Source organism: Salvelinus fontinalis, chromosome 4 (assembly GCF_029448725.1).
Source record: "Salvelinus fontinalis isolate EN_2023a chromosome 4, ASM2944872v1, whole genome shotgun sequence".
NCBI classification, from domain to species: domain Eukaryota; kingdom Metazoa; phylum Chordata; class Actinopteri; order Salmoniformes; family Salmonidae; genus Salvelinus; species Salvelinus fontinalis.
The window spans coordinates 46,949,663-46,968,038 of NC_074668.1; the positions used below are offsets into that span (position 1 = coordinate 46,949,663).

General features: G+C 41.3%; 1 pseudogene; it reads left to right on the forward strand.

The window, feature by feature from the left end:
* Window positions 1-70: 70 nt before the first annotated feature.
* LOC129853890 (replication factor C subunit 5-like) lies at window positions 71-15,527 on the forward strand (annotated as a pseudogene).
* The last annotated feature ends 2,849 nt before the right edge of the window (window positions 15,528-18,376 follow it).

Below are 18,376 nucleotides of genomic sequence, written 5' to 3' on the forward strand. Positions count from 1 at the left end.
TGACTCCGCCCACATTAAATCAACGGATGCGATTGGTTGCAAACCTGCCGTAAACTCAGTTTCGTGACGTAAAGCACATTTTGTTGAAGTGGAGCGCGCCAAGAAAATTTTGCCGATTAGTGAAGCACTCTTTTCTAGCTAACTAAATCAACGATTCAAATGGCATCGACTAGCAAGATACCGTTGCAGTCAAGAAATTTGCCGTGGTAAGTTGAATCAACTAGCTAGCTAGTTTACGTGTTGCCAGCAAAGGTAGTTACGTTAAAATTTAGCAGGATTTAGCTAGGGTCGTCACTAGTTAACACAGCCACAAAGTCGTCATTCTAGCTAAACCCCGCCCATTTCTACAATTTATCTTCTTAAAATGATTTTAGACCTAACCACACTGCTAAGCTAATGTTTATTTTGTGGCTGTGTAATTACTGTGGTTGTGTTATCTAGTGGAAACCTTTAGGTACTGTAGCTCGCCGAACTTCAATCAATGTTTCGCTTGTGCGTGATGTGTATTTTCGCTGACTTGTAAACGTTATTGTCATGGACATTTAACCATGCATGTAAGATGTCAATGAATATAACGTTACTTTTCGTACCGTTCCCGCTGACTTATTGTCCGACACCCACCAGCTCAAGCAAGAACTGGTCCCTTGCGCGACCGCGGTCCCGCAATGTTATGTTAAATGTATGTGACGCAGTCCCGGTCCCAGAAAATGTTCAACCCTTAGTCGGGATCAAAATGCTCAACAGAGATTCTCACGTAGCCAAATGTATTAGGCTATCGGTATTATTGGGCTATATCAGCCAATAGGGTAGACGTAGTTTGAAAGATAGTAGAGTTGCGAAGAAATATAGGAGAGCAAACACTTGACTTGAGCTACATTTTGCATAACCTTTAGAAGCGGAACAATTTGCAGGCTGAGTAAAATATATGTGTTATTAATATTCATATAATGTTTTTCTGAATCAAAACGGGATTTAGGTGGGCGTGGCAAGGGTCGCAGTCGCCATATGTCCTACAGATGCACATGCGTTTTGCAGTATGTTGTTTTTGCCGGATGTCTAACCCCCATTTTCCGTACGTGATGCACACACGTGCTTCGCAAGGTTGCAGAAACGTTTGCAGCATGGCGAAGATCAGTTGAGCCCTGTTCGACCAAAGCTAATACTAGAACAGATGAACGTTATTCTTTGGTCGTTTTACAGGTTTCATAGGCTGGCAGAGCTACCAACAGACTGGCGCGTACAAGGGCGCATTACAACAATTAATGTATTTATATTCTTCTGTCACATTCATCTCTAACAACATCAATAAATTGAACTGGTGGTTTTCATCTAGAGTACTGATTTTAAATCACTAGCTTGCCCAGCATGATGGCATGCTAAATTATGCACAGAACAGTTATGTGTGTATTGATTTTGCACGCCATTAAGTTGGCCGGTTTGCGGTACCCAAGTGTATTAATGAGGAATTGTCCCAGTGTCATTCTTACAAGATACGCATTTCCATTGCCCGTAATTACACAATCGGCATGATCATTTGGCCTCTGTATGGTCCTTCCCAATGGATAACTTTTACTTCCATCTGTACCACCGCATGGTAATGCCACACACGAGCTGAAAATATTGAAGGCATGGGGTACACAGAACGCACTGCAGCCTAGTGCACAACATGGCAGCAGCACAAAACATGGTACGAACATTATTGGGCACAGACAACACCACAAAGGGCAAGAAGGTAGAGACAACTATACATCACGCGAAGCAGCCACAACTGTCAGTAAGAGTGTCCATGATTGAGTCTTTGAATGAAGAGATAGAGATAAAACTGTCCAGTTTGAGTGTTTGTTGCAGCTGGTTCCAGTCGCTAGCTGCTGCAAACTGAAAAGAGGAGCGACCCCGGGATGTGTGTGCTTTGGGGACCTTTAAGAGAATGTGACTGGCAGAATGGGTCATGTATGTGGAGGATGAGGGCTGCAGTAGGTATCTTAGATAGGGGGGGGTGAGGCCTAATAGGGTTTCATAAAGAAGCATCAACCAGTGGGTCTTGCGACGGGTATACAGAGATGACCAGTTTACAGAGGAGTATAGAATGCAGTGATGTGTGTTATAATGAACATTGGTGGCAAATCTGATGGCCGAATGGTAAAGAACATCTAGCCGCTCGAGAGAACCCTTACCTGCTAATCTATAAATGATGTCTCCGTAATCTAGCATGGGTAAAATGGTCATCTGAATCAGGGTTAGTTTGGCAGCAGGGGTGAAAGAGGAGCGATCACGATAGAGGAAACCAAGTCTAGATTTAACCTTACCCTGCAGCCTTGATATGTGCTGAGAGAAGGACAGTGTACCGTCTAGCCATACTCCCAAATACTTGTATTAGGTGACTACCTCAAGCTCTAAACCCTCAGAGGTAGTAATCACATCTGTGGGGAGAGGGGCATTCTTCTTACCAAACTACATGACCTTTGTTTTGGAGGTGTTCAGAACAAGGTTAAGGGCATAGCAAGCTTGGGCACTAAGAAAGTTTAATACAAAATCCGGGGAGTCACAAAAAAATGGTCACAAAATATAGGTCCATTATCTTTTCTGCATACTTTATTGTAGTCGTTAATGTTGACAATGAAAGTGTTTCAATCCAAAATATTTTCTATGTATTTATTTTTACACTATGTGGACTTAAGTGACCCAAAAGAACACTTAGGAGGCCCGCCCAAGGATTTACATGGCATAAAAAGCCCTGCATATTTAGGAAGTTAAAGACAACTGAGCCGTGCTTCTCCGCCCATATAGCCTAGTCTACAGACTATTTAAGTGAGACCACACATATAGGTGCACATGATCTCGCACACCCAACAAAAGAGAAGAAAGGTAGGCTACTGAACTTGATGCAGAACGACAAAGATGTGCTTTTAATACAATAGATAATGCATGCTGAACAGAAAGACAACCGTTTGAATTCATCTGTGGGACACATTATAATTTTTTTTTTTTTCATATTTTCAGCAGGAATGTAGCTCTCTATTCCCACCACCTCTTCCCTGACTCTAATGTAGCCACTATGCGCGGATGCTGGCTGACATTTTTGTACATATTTGTAGGGTTGAGAAATACAGGCCACAGACCCTAGATGACTTGATTTCTCAAAAGGACATATTAAGCACCAGTAAGTATGGTTTTGTTAGTCTTTGAAACAGCAGGGATGGAACTACTGTTGAAAACCTGACCCTTATCCATTCCAGCAACAATTAAATTGTATGGTAAAGTGAATGTATTCCAAATAATGTTTTCATGCTCAAATTAACTATAACATATTTTGCATAAGTTCAATGTAACAACCCTGGCTTTCTTCAGTCCAGAAGTTTATGAGTGAGGACAGACTGCCGCATCTCTTCTATGGACCTCCAGGTACAGTAGAATTATCAGAAATAAATGTAACGCTCATAACACTGTACTTGAGGGTTGTCATGTTTTCCAGTCAGCTAGACTGATTCTTAACATTTAATGTTAGTGTGGGGCATAAAGAAATGTTCTCGGGTGCAATCAATGTTATGTTCCAATTTACAGTGAATTCGGAGAGTATTCAGACCCCTTAACTTTTTCCACATTTTGTAACGTTTCAGCCTTATTCTAAAATTGATTAAATTAATTTATTTTCTCATCAATCTACACACAATACCCCATAATGACAAAGCAAAAACAGGTTTTTAGACATTTTTGCAAATAAAAAAAATACCTTATTTACGTAAGTATTCAGACCCTTTGCTATGAGACTCAAAATTGAGCTCAGGTGAATCCTTTTTCCATTGATCATCCTTGAGATGTTTCTACAACTTGATTGGAGTCCACCTCTGGTAAATTCAATTGATTGGACATGGTTTGCAAACTTACACACCTGCTTATATAAGTTCCCACAGTTGACAGCGCGTGTCAGAGCAAAACCCGATGGTCGCTCTGACAGCCTTAGGTGTTTCTCTGTGGAGATGGGAGAACCTTCCAGAAGGACAACCATCTCTGCAGCACTCCACCAATCAGGCCTTTGTGGTAGATTGGCCAGGCGGAAGCCACTCTTCAGTAAAAGGCACATGACAGCCCGCTTGGAGTTTGCCAAAGGCACCTAAAGGACTCTCAGACCATGAGAAACATGATTCTCTGGTCTGATGAAACCAAGATTGAACTATTTGGCCTGAATGCCAAACACGTCTGGTCGAAACCTGCCACCATCCCTACAGTGAAGCGTGGTGGCAGCATCATGCTGTGGGGATGTTTTTCAGCGGCAGGGACTGGGAGACAAGTCAGGATCAAGGGAAGATGAACGGAGCAAAGTACAGAGAGATCTTTGATGAGAACCTGCTCCAGAGCACTCAGGACCTCAGACTGGGGTGAATGTTCATCTCCTAACAGGACAACGACCCTAAGCACACAGCCTAGACAAATCAGGAGTAGCTTCGGGACAAGTCTCTGAATGTCCTTGAGTGGCCCAGCCAGAGCCCGGACTTGAACCCGATCTAACATCTCTGGAGAGACCTGAAAATCACTGTGCAGCGACGCTCCCCATCCAACCTGACAGAGCTTGAGAGGATCTGCAGAGAAGAATGGGAGAAACTCCCCAAATACAGGCGTGCCAAGCTTGTAGCGTCATACCCAAGAAGACTCAAGGCTGTAATTTCTGCCAAAAGTGCTTCATCAAAGTTCTGAGTAGAGGGTCTGAATGCTTATGTAAATATGATGTTTCTGTTTTTTATTTTTTATTCATTTGCAAAAATGTATAAAAACCTGTTTTCACTTCGTCATCATGGGGTTTTGTGTGTAGATTGATGAGGGAAACAAACAATTTAATCAATTTTAGAGTACGCTGTAACTGTCAAGCCTGCTCCCGCTCTTCCCCCCTGGCTCTTGAGGGCGCCAGGCTCCCCAGCCTTGTGCACTCCTGCTATCATCATTACACACACCTGCCTTTCCCCAGTCACACGCATTATCGATTATTGGACTCACCTGGACTCAATCACCTCTGTCATTACCTTCCATATATCTGTCTGGTTCCCTGCTCTGTTCCCTGCTTCTGCATTAATATTTGTATGTCTTTGTATAACCGCGTGCTGACGTTGTTCCTGTCCTGTTACCTGTCTGTTCCGTATTAAATGTTCAACTCCCTGTACCTGCTTCTCATCTCTGGCATCGGTCCTTACAGTAACGCAACAAAATGTGGAAAAAGTCAAGGGGTCTGAATACTTTCCAAATGCACTGTATCTGTTATTATAACAAATGATTGTTCTTACATGTTAATGCATTTATTTTAGTTAAACCTTTCCGACGACCAAGGTGTTGATGTTGTTTGAGGACCCATCCTGAGTTTTGCCGGCACCAGGACCATATTCAAGTAAGACAATAATAATTGGGGATGTGAATCTTTCTATTTCAAGCACAATTCGGTACGCATCTTGATACATGGGTTCCGATACGATAAAATAACAATTATTTTAGTTTGAAACGATTCAGTGAAATACAGTTTGATTAGTGGAAGGAATTAATGCGATTCGGTTCGGGATTCAAAACGATTCGATGCACTAACATTTGTTGCATGAACACATTCATTTTACATTCTATATTAAATGCTGATGGCGCTCAGGAGCTGGGCCTTTCTAAACTGGATCTATCTGATCTTACTTCTCTGAGCTGAGTGACACTGTTTGTGTGAGTGAGTGCTTCACAGTGTATGGTGTGTGTATGAACCTGAGCTGAGCATTAGGGCAGACTGAGGATCTATCACTATCAGATTAGGTGGGGTACAGGCAATCTGAAAACCCCATCACCCACTGATTCACTTGCCATTTTAGCAGATACATTTTTTTTAGCAAGTAATATGTCGATATTTATCTTTAGAAATTATCTTTGACTTAGCCAATTAATATAACACAGATATTTATCTGTGATGAAGTCTGATTGGCCAAGCTTCAGATCAATCACTCCCACTTGAGTCCAGTTGCGGAAGAAGGTGTGGTTTAGTTGGGTTCTTTTCATAACGTATTATGGCTATAACAGTCTGTACTTTCTTTGTGCAGTCACAAAACCTATTTCAATGTTCTTGTCATTTCCTTGTGGTTCCATGCATACCAAAATTGACATGCTAATAACTTCAAATTCATGAATGCTCAAAAATATCTGAAATTCATGACACAAAGTGAGAGGCATAGCATAATTACACAATTATTCATTTGTTATGATGGATATCAGAAATACTCTTTGGAACTCTGTGTACTTTGGAAAAAGTACAATATAAGGTTTTTATTAAAAAAAATGCAGTTTTTTACTTTAGCAGTCCAGTGCCTTGGTATCACCCAGGGCCTACACTCTGCAACATCTCTTTGTCGTGCAAACGTAAAGGACCTCCCATTGATTGGGAACCATTTGGGGCAGCCTCCACCACGGATAATTCCTTTGACATTCAAACTGTGGCCATTTGACGGCAGGGTTCTTTCTCAGCTGGGTGTCTTCCTGAATGACGTGAAGCCATTGAAGAAGAATGGGGTTCTTTCTCCCCCATGGAGAGGTGTCTCCTGTGAATTGAGGAGTTTTATTGTCACATACACCGGATAGGTTTAGTGAAATGTTTTGTTTTATGGGGTCAGCCATGGTAGTAGGGGGCCCCTGGAGCAAATTAGATTTAAGTGCCTTGCTCAAGGGCACATCGACAGTTTTTTCACCTTGTTGGCTCGGTTACTGGCCTAATGCTCTAACCGCTAGGCTACCTGAGGTGTCCTTCCTAGTCAGAAGGTGTGGACGAGGTCGGTGGGGGGGGGCGACTCTGCTCTAACGCCTCAATCAGATCGACTGCGTCATTGCGTTTTGGTACACCAGCTTTGGATTTCGGCCCTTCTCAAAAGTGAAGGGTTTTGACCTTTTGAAACTTTATGGAGGAGAGCTCTTCTCCCGCTCAAACTGAGTGCAGCTTGCAAAAATGATTGCTGTCTTTCTTGTGAAATTACAACTTTACCCTGTTCATGTGCAAAGGACCAATGCACTGACTGTTTAAAGCACAACTACCAAAGCTATTGCTTATGGTGAACACGCCAATCGAAAAGCCACAATCAGCAGTTAGATGTGAGTTGCGTCCACTCCGATAGCCTAGCCTACACAACTCCACTGGTAAAACACAATTTTCTACACCGCATTTGGTAACAATGACCCAGCAAACTACATTGGATGTGACCCAACTAATAAAGCCTATGATTTGACATTGCGAAAGCCCTTTTACAAGCATTTGAATGCAGAAGGTGCTGCACAGCTGTACGAATATTAGATCAGGGATGTGCCTACCTCTCGCTGGCACGAGTAGCTATGCTCTGTGCGCACAGCTGTTATCTGACTTCGAGATCAGTGACTGTCATACACATATACATGCTTAATTCAATATTGGCTAATGGTTGAGGTGACGCATAAATTCAGTCACAAAAGATTAGAGGTATTTTCAGGTGGGGTACAATTAAATGAGTAAAACATTTTAGTGAACTGGCGTTTCATAATGTTTGAATTAATTTTCTATTGACGCTTGCGACTTTTGGATCGGTTTGGGCTCATATCGGTAAATCGTTACAATCCCTAACAATAATCCTTTTAGAGAAGTAGGTCTTTTAGCTACCATATCGCAATCATTTCCCCAGTCTTTTCAGCAAGGACAAAGAAATGAATGTTTCATGATTAGCGACTCATGGTGTAATTGTAACAGCATACAAGAACTCAAGTCCTTTTGTTCACCTGACCTAGAATTCCTCACAATCAAATGCTGACCGTATTATCTCCCAAGAGAATTCTCCTCTGGTAATGTCACAGCCATGCATATCCCCCCTCAAGCCATTACCACGGCCCTCGATGAAATTCACTGGACTTTATGCAAACTGGATACCATATATACTCCGGCTGCATTTATTGAAGCTGGGGATTTTAACAAAGCAAATTTGAGAACAAGGCTACCTAAATTCTGTCAGCAAACTGAATCACTGCTACTCTTTCTTCCGCGATGCATACAAGGCCCTCCCCCGCCCTCCTTTTGGCAAATCTGATCACGACTCCAATTTACTCCTTCCTATAGGCATAAAATCAAACAGGATGTACCCGTGTTAAGAAATATTCAACGCTGGTCTGACCAATCGGAATCAATAAGACATTTAAACGTGTTAACCCTCGCAAGGCTGCCAGCCCAGCAAGCATCCCTAGTCACGTCCTCCGAGCATGCTCAGACCAGCTGGCTGGTATGTTTGCGGAAATATTTAATCTCTCCCTATCCCAGTCTGCTGTCTCCACATGCTTAAAGATGGCCACAATTGTTCCTGTACCCAAGAAGGCAAAGGTAACTGCACTAAATTACTATCGCCCCGTAGCACTCACTTCTGTCATCATGAAGTGCTTAGACCCACTTCAATTTGCTTACCTCCCCAATAGGTCCACAGATGATGCAATCGCCATAACATTGCACACTGCCCTATCCCATCTGGACAAGAGGAATACCTATGTAAGAATGCTGTTCATTGACTATAGCTCAGCATTCAACACCATAGTACCCTCAAAGCTAATCATTAAGCTAGAGGCCCTGGGTCTCAATCCCGCCCTGTGCAATTGGGTCCTGGACTTCCTGACGGGCCACCCACAGATGGTGAAGGTAGGAAACAACACCTCCTCTTTGTTGATCCTCAACACCCCTCCTGTACTCCCTGTTCACCCATGACTGCGTGACCATGCCCGCATCCAACTCACTCATCAAGTTTGCAGACGAAACAGTAGTAGGCTTGATTACCAATAACGACGAGAAAGCCTACAGGGAGGTGGTGAGGGCACTCGGAGTGTGGTTTCAGCAAAACAACCTCTCATTCAACGTCAACAAAACAAAGGAGATGATCGTTGACTTCAGGAAACAGCAGAGTGAGCACTCTGAGTACACATCACGGACAAACTGAAGTGGTCCACCCATACAGACAGTGTGGTGAAAAAAGCGTCATTCAACCTCATAAGGCTGAAGAAATTTGGCTTGTCATCTAAAACACTCACAAACTTTTACAAATGCACAATGAGAGCATCCTGTTGGGCTGCATCACGGCCTGGTATGGCAATTGCACAGCCCACAACCACAAGGCTCTCCAGAGGGTGGTGCGGTCTGCACAACGATTCACTGGGGGCAAACTACCGGCCCTCCAGGACACCTACAGCACCCGATGTCACAGGAAGGCCAAAAAGATCATCAAGGACAACAACCACCCGAGCCACTGCCTGTTCACCCCGCTACCATCCAGATGGCGAGGTCAGTACAGGTGCATCAAAGCTGGGCCCGAGAGAATGAAAAACAGCTTCTATCTCAAGGCCATCAGACTGTTGAACAGCCATCAATAACACAGTGAGGCTGCCGCCTACATACAGACGTTATATCATTGGCCACTTTAATAATTGGTTCACTAGTCACTTTAATAATGCCACTTTAATATTGTTTACATATTTTGCATTACTCATCTCATATGTATATACTGTATTTTATACCATCTATTGCATCTTGCCTCTCTGTCATTGCACATCCATATATTTATATGTATATGTTATTATTCCATTTCTTTACTTAGAGTTGTGTGTATTAGGTAGTTGTTGTGGAATTGTTAGATTGCATGTTAGATGTTGCTGCACTGTCGGTACTAAATGCACAAGCATTTCGCTACACTCGCAAGAACGTCTGCTAACCATGTGTATGCTACCAATAAAATTTGATTTGATTTGTACACAAATTATTATTTAAAGTCCCCGTATCCTACACAGGCAACCCTTACTTCAATTCACAAAATGTGTGTTTATTTTTTTGTTTTTGTCTTCCAGGAAGGGTTTCAAGTTGGTGATACTGGACGAGGCCGATGCTATGACCCGGGATGCCCAGAATGCATTGCGGCGAGGTAACCATCTGTTTTGATGTGCTCACCTGCTGTGTACCAACTGGCCAAATGAGCTGCCTGCCAGCTAACCAGTCATTTCCAGTCATTCTCACTGATTAAAAGATGTGCTTACTGTTACATGAGATTTGACACGACAAACAAAATGTTGAATGTATTTGGGAGGGGGATACTGCATATTACCCTGTTATTACTGCTAATGATTTACAATATTAATGTGCTGCAATTGCTTGTAATAGATCCCACTGATTTAACAGCGGGTTAATATTTTGGATTTTACATTTTTATGAGGTTATGTCCGCTGATCTTCAAAACATTGACATCCATTTCTCCCTTCCTCTCTCTCCTCTTGTTTCCTCTCCATTATCTATCTCCTCCCCCTCTACCTCTCTCTTCCTCTCCTACAGTCATTGAGAAATACACAGAGAACACGCGTTTTGTCTGCTCTGTAACTACCTGTCTAAAATGATCCCGGCCCTGCAGTCCAGACGCACCAGGTTCCGTCCTGTCTCAGGACCAGATGATCCCCAGGCTGGAGTATGCTGTCCAACAGGAGAGGTGAGGGGGTCTAGAGAGGCCAGAGGTTATCTGGAGGGGCAGGCTTTTAGTGTCCCAGAAAGACACTGTGTGCTGGGTTTTATTCTTGCCTTTTAATCAGAGGCGTATGTATGTCTGATCTAGTCCCTGCAGCATTGATATAACTCCAGATGGAATACAAGCTATTGTGACCCTATCATCAGGAGACATAAGAAGATCACTCAACATACTGCAGGTACGGAAAAAAACGTATTACCAGTGTGTAGCTAAATGTAGTCAATTGCGTCACAGTGTTCAGTTTGTATTGCTGATGAAAATTAATGCATGTATTAACTAGTGATAGTCACCGATATGGAATATCGATATCAGTAGCATTTTTCGATGTCATATTGATGTATCAGTTTGTTAAAAAAAATACATTGCAACTGTGTGAATGTTCACTTTTCTGTAAAGTCTAGACATCTGCTTGTGGATTGTTCATTGGGACAGGTGTAAAATGTTCTGGTCGCATAAACCTACCTAACCAGTTTGAATACAATGGGAAGCCCACAGTTGATGGCCCATCAGCAGGCAATTAAATATGCTAATTCAAGAACCTGCCTTGTGAGAAGGTCTGTGAGAGGGTTTTGTGCATACAGGAACAGTCATTAATACTTTTTTACAGAACAGTGTAGGTTAAAGCTAGAATCCTTCATTTCAAAGTAACAAAGCTCCTCCCCACCTCTGTTTTGGTAAAAAGCTGAGGGATGGGCCTGGATAAATGTAACCACTGTCGAATTCATAGACCGAGCTGTCTACGGGTGCAAGGACTAACCATCCATGATATCAACATTTGAGTTTTAATCATGTTTTGAGGCTATACAGTTTTTATTTACATTGTTTACAAACATTGGAGTAAAACAAGGTGATATTTTTGTTGAAAGGCGATATCCTAAATAATGTACACATTAAAGGTAAAACAATGTGTTTTGAGCAGAATAGTGTTTTTTAGACACAACTGCAAACTTTAAGGAGTAAGGCATTCAAGGAGTTGTTCCGATGTGATGTCATCGGCTTCCCACTTGCTTGAGGAACAATAGAGGACAAAATAGGAAAGGCCCACCCACTGGTGTCAGATCATACCTGGACCACCTGTTGAGATGTACCTTTTGTTAAGTAAATTGAGTGTTAAATGAGGTCAAAAGGAGACTGGAGCCTCCTCCAGTTTCCTTTTTTCACAGGAAGAATAAACCGATATCACAATATGCCTTTCTCATCGATATCAAACAGTATCAATATTGGTGCTCACCACTAGTATTAGCTATATAATACAGATATAGATTGTACTATTTACTTAAAGTGAATTTATTTGTGTTATATTTTATGACTGACTGATTCCTCACCCATGTATTTCTCAGAGCACCAGCATGGCATATGGGAAGGTGACAGAGGATAATGTGTACACCTGCACTGGTCACCCACTACGATCAGACATAGCCAACATTCTGGGCTGGTCCCTAAACAAGGACTTCACCTCCGCTTACAACCGTATCCTTTATTCTCTTTCACAACCATATGTATTATCACAATTTATGTTTAGCATACTATCTTCATAAGAACATGCTTGTTTTTCTCCACAATGGGTATATTTATGTTTTTCTAAAGCAGCTCTTTCAAATAACAATATATCCAATGCATTGTATATCTACATACAGTAGTGCAGTGTCTAGAAATAGCAAAATGGCCATCTGAGAATACAATCTACACATAGGGTAATATCTCAATCTAGCATAATATCTCCAATATGTGGTATCTCACATAGTGTCATATCTCAGTATAGCGTAGAATCACCTTTGGCAGCAATTAAGCTGTGAGTCCTTCTGGGTAGGTCTCTAAGAGCTTGGCACACCTGGATTGTAGAATATTTGCACATTATTCTTTTAAAAAATTCTTCAAGCTCTGTCAAGTTGGTTGTTGATCATTGCTAGACAGACATTTTCAAGTCTTGCCATAGATATTCAAGCTAATTTTATGTCAAACTGTAACTAGGCCACTCAGGAACATTGTCTTGGTAAGCAACTCCAGTGTATATTTGGCCTTGTGTTTTAGGTTGTTGTCCTACTGAAAGGGGATTTTATTTTTTCCCAGTATCTGTTGGAAAGCAGACTGAACCAGGTTTTCTGTTAGGATTTTCCCTGTGCTTAGCTCTATTCCGTTTATTTTTATCCTCAAACTCCCTGGTCCTTGACGATGACAAGCATACCCATAACATGATGCAGCCACCACCATGCTTGAAAATATGAAGAGTGGTACTCAGTGACGTGTTGTGTTGGATTTGCCCCAAACATAATGCTTTGTATTTAGGACATAAAGTACATTTCTTTGCCACATTTTTTCAGTTTTATTTAAGTGGCTTATTGCAAACAGGATGCATGTTTTGGAATATGTTTTTATTCTGTACAGGCTTCCTTCTTTTCACTCTGTCAATTGGGTTAGTATTTTGGAGTAACTACAATGTTGTTTATCCATGCTTAGTTTTCTCCTATTACTGCCATGAAATTGTTTAAAGTCACCATTGGCCTCATGGTGAAGTCTCTGAGCAGTTTCCTTCCTCTCCGGCAACTGAGTTAGGAAAGATTCCTGTATCTTTGTAGTGACTGGGTGTATTGATATCCAAAGGGTTATTAATAATGTCGGCTTTTTTTTTACCCATTTTCCAATACGTGCCCTTCTTTGCAAGGCATTGAAAAACCTCCCTGGTCTTTGTGGTTAAGTCTTTGTTTGAAATTCACTGCTCGACTAAGGGACCGTACAGATACTTTTTTTTATGAGGTAATCGTTCAAAAAACATGTTAAACACTATTTTTGCACACAGTGAGTCCGTGCAACTTATTAGGACTTGTTAAGTACACTTCTACTCGTAAACGTATTTAGGCTTGTCATAACCAAGGGGTTGAATACTTAAGACATATCATTTATTTTATTTAAAATGAATTAGTAAACATTTCCAAAAACATAATTCCACTTTCACGCTATGGGGTATTTTGTGTAGGACAGTGACACAAAATCCCCAAAAAATCAAAAATTCGCGCTGTAACATAACAAAATTTAGAAAAGGTCAAGGGGTGTGAATACTTTCTGAAGGCAATGTGTATTGTCATGGTATATTTGGTAGATCTATTCTAAACAGACACAGTATATGAGAGAAGACCTACCAGGCCAGAATTTGACACTATCTGCACTGTGACTAGATGTTTTCTTGGTCTGGTGTCCTGGGAGACCCCTCAGGGTTGCCATGGCTATCGGTGCACACCACTACTGCTACGATTTTGCATTGAAATGAACAATATAGCGAGATTTAGTTTAGTTTTTTATGATTATGAATAATTGTCTTATTTCTGAGGTTATGTATTTCTGTTCTTACGTAACCATCTTGGCAGCTTCATCAGGCCTTACCATAGAGGACTTTATAGTTATTTATAATTCTAGTCAATTTTATGATACGTTGATTTGATATACTTCTGTAGGGTATATTAAAGAGGTGTCCCTCGATATATAAAGAGACAATGGTGATAATGTGATGATAAGGGGTTTGGTTATTAGTTATGAAATATACGGGGCACCGTCCATAATCTGAGGCTATGAAAAAATCTGGTCTTAAATGAATCTTTATCAATTATCATCCAACATTCTGAAGGCATCGTAAATTCTTTTGAACTGTTTGGTACCAGAACCACATGCTTGTAAACACGCAACATTTATTGAAAGATAAAACAAACAAACAATGCAAACTGTAAAATGATACAGAATAAAAGAATGGGGTTTTCTGAATGGAAAACAGGAATGGGATAGCTCCATGTAGTCTACGCTAAAGCAGCACAGGTGCAACACTTGGCAAAAGGAGTAGGCAGAGGCATAGATTTGGAAGAAGTTGAGAGAGAATGGCTCGTCTGTGGTACATCATACATTTTTTAAATGTTTTAAAATCTTTATTTTACTAGGCAAGTCAGTTAAGAACAAATTCTTATTTACATTGACTGCCTACCCCTGACCAAACCCTAACCCGGATAACGCTGGGCCAATTGTGCGCCGCCCTATGGGACTCCCAATCACGGCCAGTTGTGATACAGCCTAGAATCAAACCAGGGTCTGTAGTGACGCCTCTAGCACTGAGATGCAATGCCTTAGACCGATGCGCCACTCGGAAGCCCAGATGATCTAATGATCTATTAGCATTTTCACTGTAGCATTCCGGTCCCTAAAAACTGCAGTACATTAATCAATACAGAAAATCATAAGATTAGGCCTACAGCTTAACACCAATGCATTTGAGGAAAGTAAGGCAATCCACTTGTATACTTATTCATCTGTGTTGAAGTCTGATTGGCCAAGCGTCAGATCACTCACTCACTCACTTGAGTCCAGGTGTGAAAGAAGGTGTGGTTTAGTTAGGTTCTGTTCATAATATATTATATTCATAACGGTCTGTACCTTCTTTGTGCAGTCACAAAACCTATTTAAATTTCATGTAATTTCCTTGTGGTTCCGTACATACCAAAATTGACATGGCAATAACTTAATATTCATGATTGCTTGAAAATATCTGAAATTCATTACACAAAGTGAAAGACTAATTACATTACACAAAGTGAAAGACTAACTAGTAATTTGTTACGATGGCTATCAGAAATACTCTTTGTCGTTTTGCAAGTTTGTGTATTTTCATTGTAGCAGTCTGGTCCCTTGATATTACCCAGGGTCTTCACTCTGCTACGTCTCTTCATCGTGCAAACGTAAAGGACCCACTATTGATTGGGAAGCATTTGGGGCAGACTCCACCGAAGCTAATTCCTTTGACATTCAAACTGTGGCCATTTGACGGCAGGGTTCTTTCTTAGCTGGGTGTCTTCTTGGATGAAGTGAAGCCATTGAAGAAGAATGGGGATCTTTCTCCCCCATGGAGAGGTGTCTCCTGTGACTTAAGGAGATTAGTTGATGCCTCAGCCCTGTCTTGATTGTAGATTTCATATATTTTGATTGGAAGAAGGTGTCCTTCCTGGTCAGACAAGGATGGTGTGCGGGGGGGGGGGGGGGGGGGGGGTCAGACCGACAGCGCCATTGCGTTTTGGTACACCAGAAGTACATTCATTTCCAATGGAAAACTGTGTTTGCCTTACAGCGTTGCAGAGGCAGTTGCAGTGCGTTCTGTGTGTGCCTTCGGAAAGTATTCAGACGCCTTGGCTTTTTCCACACTGTTACGTTACAGCCTTATTTGAAAAGAGATTAAATAAAACATTTTCCTCATCAATCCACACACAATACCCCATAATGAGAAAGCGAAAACTGGTTTTTAGAAATGTGTGCAAATGTGTGGGGGAAAAAACATACCTTATTTACACAAGTATTCAGACCCTTTGCTATGAGACACACCTGATCTAAATTTCGTATCCTATTTCCAGTGATCGTCCTTGAGCTCTTTCTAGAACTTGGAGTCCACCTGTGGAAATTTCAATTGATTGGGCACACACCTGTCTATATAAGGTCCCTCAGTTGATGAAACCAAGATTGAACTCTTTGGCCTAAATACCAAGCATCACTTCTGGAGGAAACCTGGAACCATCACTAGGGTGAAGCATGGTGGTGGCAGCATCATGCTGTGGGGAGGTTTTTCAGCAGCAGGGACTGGGAGCAAAGTACAGAGATATCCTTGATGAAAACCTGCTCCAGAGTGCCCACAACCTCAGACTGTTAGGACAATGACCCTAAGCACAGGCAAAACAGCCAAGGCAAAACAAGTGGCTTCGGGACAAGTCTCTGAATGACCTTGAGTGACCCAGCCAGAGTCCGGACTTGAACCCAATCAAACGTCTCTGGAGAGACCTGAAAAGCTTGAGAGGATCTGCAGAGAAGAATGGGAGAAACTCCCCAAATAAAGGTGTGCCAAGCTTGTAGGGTCATACCCAAGAAGACTCAATGCTCTAATCACTGCCAAAGGTGATTCAACGAAGTACTGAATAAAGGGTTTTGAATACTTATGTAAATATGATATTTCTGTTTTTTATTTGTAATAAATTAGATAACATTTCAAAACCTGTTTTTGCTTTGTCATTTATGGGGTATTGTGTGTAGATGGGGGAAATATCATTTGATCAATTTAAAAATAAGGCTGTAACGTAACAATGTGGAAAAAGTCATGTGGTCTGAATACTTTCTGAAGGTATCCAAGGTATGCATTGAATTGTATGTGTACATTTCCCAAAAAACATGCGACCGTCTGCACACGTGTGGTAGATACATTAATTCAGTATAGTTGCATAGCTACTAGGGCTGTTACGATATCAGTATTGTACATTTTATTTTTATTTTTTCCCCCCCATGAAGCAGACCTAACTCTTTGGTACTTTAAAAACCTATGGAAAATGTTGTGTGCTATAGCTTAGAAAATAAATGAATATGACTCCAAAAAAACAGCCCAACTTTATGGCTGTTTTCCTGAAGAAGTTAAATTCACTTTGTTTTGTTTCCTTGCCATGATACTAACGAGCATCGAGATACTGGTATGATCCCGGCTGAATGTCCCGCATCATCGATGCTGTCGGTCTGAGGCGTAGGATCAATGCGTGACGTTGCTACACCTGTTCATTTTACAATGCAATATTTTGAGGTATTTAAAACACTTCTTTGGTATAAATTAACCATGTATTTTGGTTTCTTACAGTGGACTTTCATCCTGTGTTTCGGATCGGTTTGCTTATCAAGTTGGCAGATATTGAGTAAGTGCTTATTTGTCTTCAGTATTGCTGTTGCTTATATACAATTTGTTGGGTAAGTCGCTTTGGAAAACAGCATCTGTTAAATGTGAATTAGGATGACTAATATGTTACACTTTTTTGATAATGTGTTTTGTTCCTATAGGTACCGGCTGGCCTCGGGACCCAACGAGAAGACCCAGTTGAGTTCGATGGTGGCGGCTTTTCAGGCAGTGAGAGAGATCTGGGTCAATGATGCCACCCAGACCAGCGATCCAAAAACAGTCACAACCATCTAGTACAGTGCTTCCCAAACTGCTCACGCCCCGCCCAACATTTAAAAAAATATATATATTTTTCAGGAACTCAATGCAGCTTTCAACTTACTCATGAAAGTTGTAATTGTAGAACGCACAAGATGCAATTTCAAAAATGGGTAGTGCATCATCAATTTTCCTCTTGTTATTTCAGTCATTGCATACCTTAGAGCTATTTATAACTTGTCAGAAATGTCCATGTCAGCTAACGTTTTTTTAGCGCACAGATTTTGTTGTAATGTTTGAGACTCAAATCACATAAATACACATTAGACATGGCAACATTTTATAGAATTCCAAGAAAATGATTGAAAACGGCAACATTTTCTCTGCACCTCTTGACAAAATGTTTGAATTGCAGGAAAAAAAGCTTTAAACTTGCAACATTTTCTCTACAACAAGAGGGGTGTGAACAGTTTGTGTCATGAACAGTGCTTGTGCCCATAGAAGTAGACGTAGCGCAAACGCGGGAGGGGGCGGATGTTCCCCATTGCTGGAAGGGGGGGCCTGAGTGAAAAAGTTTAAGAACCCCTGATCTAGTACACATTGGTCACCTACAAAGTTCTTGGAGAGCTACGGGGTGTACATGATTTTGTTCCAGCCCATATTTAACACACCTGATGCAATTAATACATTGCTGGTCGAGACTATGGTTACTTGAGTCAGGTGTGTTAGTGTTGGGCTAGGACAAAAGGCCCACGTACCCTGTTCACTAAAATTTAACATTTATCAATGAAAGCGTGAGGGGAGAGAACTCTTGAGACTAACGTCATATAAAAATACTTGTGTTGTCCCCGTTTGCTCAATATTCCTTTATGTACATTAAGTTGAATTTCTGTTTAATATAATTGTAATTAATGTATTTTTTAGACTGTCA